The 6000-nt window shown below is 39.3% G+C and overlaps 1 protein-coding gene across 1 annotated transcript in view; it reads right to left on the bottom strand.

Annotated features, from left to right (window-relative positions):
* Nucleotides 1–6000, bottom strand: part of LOC103382457 (plexin-B2-like) — a 55633-nt gene that overhangs the window by 28375 nt on the left and 21258 nt on the right. The window contains exon 2 of the mRNA XM_025058143.1: nt 5727–5776. The gene's annotated coding sequence lies outside the window, so the exon portion shown is untranslated. The remainder of the gene's footprint in view (nt 1–5726; nt 5777–6000) is intronic.

Raw genomic sequence — 6000 nt, 5'->3', positions numbered from 1 at the left:
GGTAAAAAAGGAGAACCGACACCGACTGCGTTACAAATGAGTCTAAACAACAACAACCATGAACAGGAAGCTAAAGTTGTAGCCATTACTTACAGCTCGTGCTGAGTCAAAGCACTGTTACTAAAATCAATGTCTGCTCAATTCTGCAGTCGATCTTCACTGTTTATCTCTGGTTTCATCTCTCTGTCTTCTGCTGCCTCCGGTGGTCAGTTTGCGAAACTACAATGTCCGGTGAATTTCGTCAAAAAGTTAATTCCTTCGACGTGCATTTGGTTTGTCCTTTGTACGAAGCATCACATCACAGCCAGAAGGTGATCTATTCAGTGAAGTCTCTTCTATGTGTTCAGGTCCAGGACGCATTACAAATTATAATGATGAATTGGGTTTAAATAAAGCTCTGGTAATAGTGTTTGTATGACAGCTGCTCTATTTTTAAATCAGCCTGACCGAGAAACTGCGCAGAGGTTGTTCACTGGGGAGCATCTATTTTTTCTTTCACTTATATTTCACGCAGCTAAGAGGAGCCATAGCTTCAAACAGGCTGTGACTAAAGTGCACAGTGTTAAGTAGCTCTGTCGCTAACGTACGCTAACGTAGTGGTAACATCATAATCCAAGACAAAAACATCAGACGAGTCTGACTTATGTGTGGGAGAAAAGGAAGAACGGAAAGTTTCCACAAAAACAACAAAAATGAAAGAAAGCGAACGCGGCACAACTGAATTAATGTCGTACGACATGCGAACGTAAACAAAGCTATCATCCACATATTGTGCTGCTGTACTGAGTAAGACATGTCTTCACGCCCCCCCCCCTTCCCTCTTCCAAAACACATCTACACAAATTGAAATACTATTGAGAACCTGATATCATGTTTATTTTTATCTGTACAAACCATTGTATGAGTTGCTGCCCCCTAGTGACGGGAGGCTTGTTATCATTCAGCAGTGGTACACTTATGACACCGTCCTCTGGAGACAAAAGGCCGTCTTTAAATCAATAAAAGTCTCTGATGAATAAAAAAACTTAAGGACACAAATAAACTGAAGCTGTTTGATGTTTTTAACAGACGGACGACAGAACAGAAAGTAACAGAGAAAAGAAAGACAACGACAGCCGCAACAAAACACACACACGGAAAAACGTTGACTCAAAGAAGAGGCGTGGAGATAAAACCAAAAATAAAGAATGGGTTTGTGCGCAGCAACTGGCCCTAGCGTGAGTGGACCCTCCAAAGACACCGTGTTACTCTGACATGATAAAAAAACAATCACGAAAGAACAAAAGTCAGTCTTTGGTGTTGACAAGGTCTACAGGGAGAGACAAGGTTTCTGTGAGAAAGACGACACTTTGTGTCAACTGATGGGGACATTTTTAAAAACGTAAGAAAAAACATCTGAGGCTCTACCTGTTGTATGTGTGCACACACACACACACTGACAGTTTTTACACACACACACAGATACACACATGCCCACAGATGCTTTTTGTACCAAAGCCAGAGTGAACGGAGCAGAGAGGTGAAGTCTGGTAGAGTCATCAGTTTAAAGCTGATGTTGTCCATTAAAGTCGAGGAGAACAGAACAGAAATCTCCTCCTCATGGCTTTCACTGCTGCTTTTCTTCGTCTTCTTTTGCTTTTCGGCGACAAAACCCCCCCCAAAAAACTGTGGTTATGGTTTGTTTTCTGCTTCGGTCACTTCCCACAATCTCTAACTGTCTAATTCAAAATCTCTTTGTTCCCTCCTTTCTTAGTGTCCCTACTTCCTTCCTACAGTCTTCCCTTTTCCAAACTGTCTGAGTCCTTTAAACACTGCGTCCATTTCCTCGATTATTTCCCTTCATTGTCTGCTAACACCGTCGTGTTAATTAGCAAAAGCTGTTGTACAAAATAACATTTTTAAAAACCTCGTTCTTTCTTTTTTTTTTCTCTTTCTTTCTCTAAACTGCTCCTAAAAAAGGATAAATCTTAACCAGATGATCCTTGGACTAAAGCATTTTCATACATGGGACGACGATGAAAGACAAAAAAATAAATAAAAAAAATAGAGAAGAAGAAAAATAAAGATTGTTTTATTTATTTGGAAAAAGATGTCAGTTAAGTTTTATGAAGGCTTAGAAGAAAAAGATGAAAAAAGTTACCATCAGACAGACACACAAATACACACAAAGGCACGCACACACACACACACACACAGATCTTGGCAGTCGATGAAAGTCTCCATACCAAACTTTCTCTTTTCACTGTTTTTCTTTCATTTTTTTTCGCCTTCACAGTCATTTCGTTCCAGCAGACTTGGCCCAACATCTGTCCTTTCCTTCCTGTTCTTTTTTCCCCCAGCCTCCTATCCTTCTTTTTCTTCTTTCACTCTATTAATTTCTCCTCTCTTTCCATCCCTAATCCTTTTCCTTTCTATTCTTACTCTGATTTGGTCCTTTTATTCTTAGTGTCCTTCCATTTTCTCTTTTGTTCTTCCATTCACCTTTCCTTCATTTCCTTCTATCCACCTTTTCTGAACCTTTCCCTCCATTTCCATCCTCAGTTCCCAGTATTTCTTTCTCTCCCAGACATAGGAGTCAGTAAACACACTCCCTCCATCACCTTTCTTTCAATTTTTCATCTTCTTTTCTAAGTCTATTCCTGTAAAAACAAGGCTTGAAAAAAGAAATCTCACCCCAGATTCCCTTCATTCCTCCAACTGTGATTCTATTCTATGTTCCTTAATTCATTCCTTTCTTCCTTTGATTTGACATTTTCATAAAAGAGAACGCACATGCAGAGTTTTTTGGCAAATGCCCACGCAAAGATGCCTGTGTGTGTGTGTGTGTGTCTAGCCAACACCTCACACATTCCTGCACTTGTGCCACTTGGGCTGGATTTAACCTGCTTTCCACCAGACCCGACTCTGACTTCTCCAAAATATGTTCCGTTTGCTTCGTACATATTGATAATGTCTGTGTTAAAATGAAGCCGCGTTTAATTGATTGAATTGATTTGACAAATATGAGATGGTAAGGTGCAACTACATGGGATTAATGACACTGCATGGAATAGAATACATATCTCCAGCTTCATTCAAAACCCATATTTTATTGATATTTTGTATTATCCATTGAATCTTTTATTTCATTTTTTACTTCTGCCGTGATTGGCTGTTGATTAGAGATAGTATCGATTCCAAGGTATCGATATAATCACATGTGTTTCGATTGAGTATCGATTACTCTCATGAAGTATCGATACTAATTAACAAATCTAAGGTTACTCCATCAGATATCAGATTGGACAGAATTTTAACCTTTATGAACAGGAGTGAAGTTGATCAAAAGATATGGAAAATATTACGATTTTTGTCGTGGAAATTTTTGTACAATTTAACCATTTACGTTACAAAAAGTAACGTCATTTGTTATGACACATAACAAGTTGTTAAATGGCCAGTACTTGTCGTGTGTTTTGATGAAGATTAAAAAACAAAAAAAAAATCACACATAGTAGCAAAAAAAAAAAAAAAATCACACAAAGTAGCGAAGAAAAAGCCAAATAAAGTAATCAGTATCGTGTTGAATCAAAAAAAATCTAGGGTCACCCATGGCTGATCTAAGAGGGGTTCCAACATGGGTCTGGGGTTAAAGTGTGTACAAAGTATCCTCCGTTGGATGAAACTGTTTTATAACAGTAGTTTTAGAATTTTTGTTTCCATCAAGAGTATCTTCAGATTTTACATGAACCCGTCAAACGCTGGATCAGACAAGAACAACCGTCGGCTTCAGTGACCACAACCACAGTGAGTGGGGAGACAAGAACAACCGTCGGCTTCAGTGAGCACAACCACAGTGAGTGGGGGAAAAAAAATGAATATTTCCTGAAACTGAACAAAGTGTATGAGCACAACACACACACATTAACACGTGCACACTTGCAGACTGGAGATTGCTAGGCTTGATTGACGGCTACAAGCTCCTGCGGACGGCTGGGAAAGTGATGCCGTTTATGGGAACAAGGAAAATACGACGAAAGGAAATGAGATTGAATACACTGAGGCAACAATGATGGATGGATGGCACACACACACACGGGCATACACACACGTAGAGCCGGCAGCCTGGTTCTAATTAAGTCATTTCTGCAGCTTTTACCAAATTTGGTCAAAGAAAACAATCATTCTTGTGCATTTCCAACACGACCATACATAAAAACGACGCTGGAATACGTTTGCACGCATGACATTTCTGAAATCATTTAATCTACAAATGTAGCTTGGACTTAAGTTTGAAGACGACTAAAATTTAAGATTTAAGGTTTACCATAAGACTATACAACAGTATATTACTGTACTTTTGTAAGTGCCCATAAGACTATACAACAGTATATTACTTTTGCAAGTGATAACGCTGTTTGTGAGTGCGGACAAACAATGCCAGTACCCACGATTCATGAGTGAGGTTTGGCCGATGGACGTGGTCGATGGTGTCTCCGTAAAGGCGTCGGTTTGAAGAGTAAGACGAGGAGGTGCTCCTCCTTATGTCCTTTCCCTTTCATCAATCTGAGCCCGTGGTGTCAAACTCATTTTGGTTCATGGGCCGTATACAACCTAATGACATGTCAGGTGGGCCGGACCAGTACAATCACACCATTAGAAATTGTAAATTAACACAAGCCTACGTTTTTCCCTTTTGTTTAGTCTATTAAATATTTATTCATATTTCATATAATAATAATAATTTTTAACATGAGGTGTTTTATTTTTTTATTTTCTAAATCAAAATCAACCGGGCCGGATTGAATATCACAGCGGGCCAGTTTTGGCCTGCGGGCCGCATGTTTGACACTCCTGGCCTAAGCCATTGAATGTACAATACTTAACATAAAATACCATGGGAGCGTTAAATATGTGTCTCGCCACACTGCAATATAGGTATTACCTCACTGACAACAGATGGAGAGCGATTAAAGGTAACACTTGTTTCATGAGAATGCGGGAAAATGTTTGTTTTTAAATTGGAAAAAACACGTTTTGGCAACCATACATCATTTTAGCCGCGTTTTTATCAAGTTTTTCTGCACATACTGCACAGTCGCATAGGACGTTTTCAAATCATTTCAAAAAATGTTTTAATAAACTTTGTTAGGTTTACTGAGAAAATAACAATGAAACTACTTCAAACATCAGTTCAAGCTTATTTAGGCCTTTGTTCTGCCACAGCCCTGAGAGTCTGAAGGTGAAAATAAGAAAACTGACAATTTCACTATATTCCATAATAGAGGTTTCATTTCCCAAAGGGACTCCCCAGGGAATTCCTAGAGTTCTACCTATCTATCTAAATGGAACAAACCTGCACATGTGTCTGTTTGTGTGTGTGTGTGTGTGTGTGTGTGTGTGTGTGTGGTTGGCTGATATGAGTGCAGTTCTTATAATGAGGGCATGGGGTGTAGAAAATTAAAACCGTCTGCATTCATTTTCTTTAAAAAAAAAAAAAAGTCCTGCAGCCTTCAATTAACCCTTTTAACCTACCACACACGCACACAGAAACACACACACTCACACAGAAACACACACACACAAAATAGCCACAGGCATCTGTGTGAAACCACATGGTTTCTAATGACGGCTGTTAGTCTGAATAATTAGTCCAGATGACAAACGTCCAACACAGGGAAAAAAAAATCTTACAATGCTGTTCTACAACATAAATCTAAGGAAGTAAACGTCTGATTGGTGCTCACCTGCTCAGTTTCCTGCTCCGCCACTGTGTGTGGACATCAAACTTCTAAATCTGTGGGGAAACAAATACATTGTTCAGGTACATAGATACTGGATATATATATATAAAAAAAACCAACCTGAAGGGTTTGTGTTCATGCTACTGCTACAGCGGTGTGGTCAGATATCACGAGTGTCAACGCCCCCTCCCTCCAGCAGTGAAAGGTGTTTGGCAGCAGCAGACGAGCAGCTAATTTGTATCTATGAGCTAAAAACACTGATTTCTTTCTATTGACA

Source organism: Cynoglossus semilaevis, chromosome 8, assembly GCF_000523025.1.
Source record: "Cynoglossus semilaevis isolate Cse_v1.0 chromosome 8, Cse_v1.0, whole genome shotgun sequence".
In the NCBI taxonomy this organism is placed as follows: Eukaryota; Metazoa; Chordata; class Actinopteri; order Pleuronectiformes; family Cynoglossidae; genus Cynoglossus; species Cynoglossus semilaevis.
The sequence above is the reverse complement of the archived record's forward strand: the minus strand, read 5'-3'. Positions and strand labels throughout refer to the sequence as shown.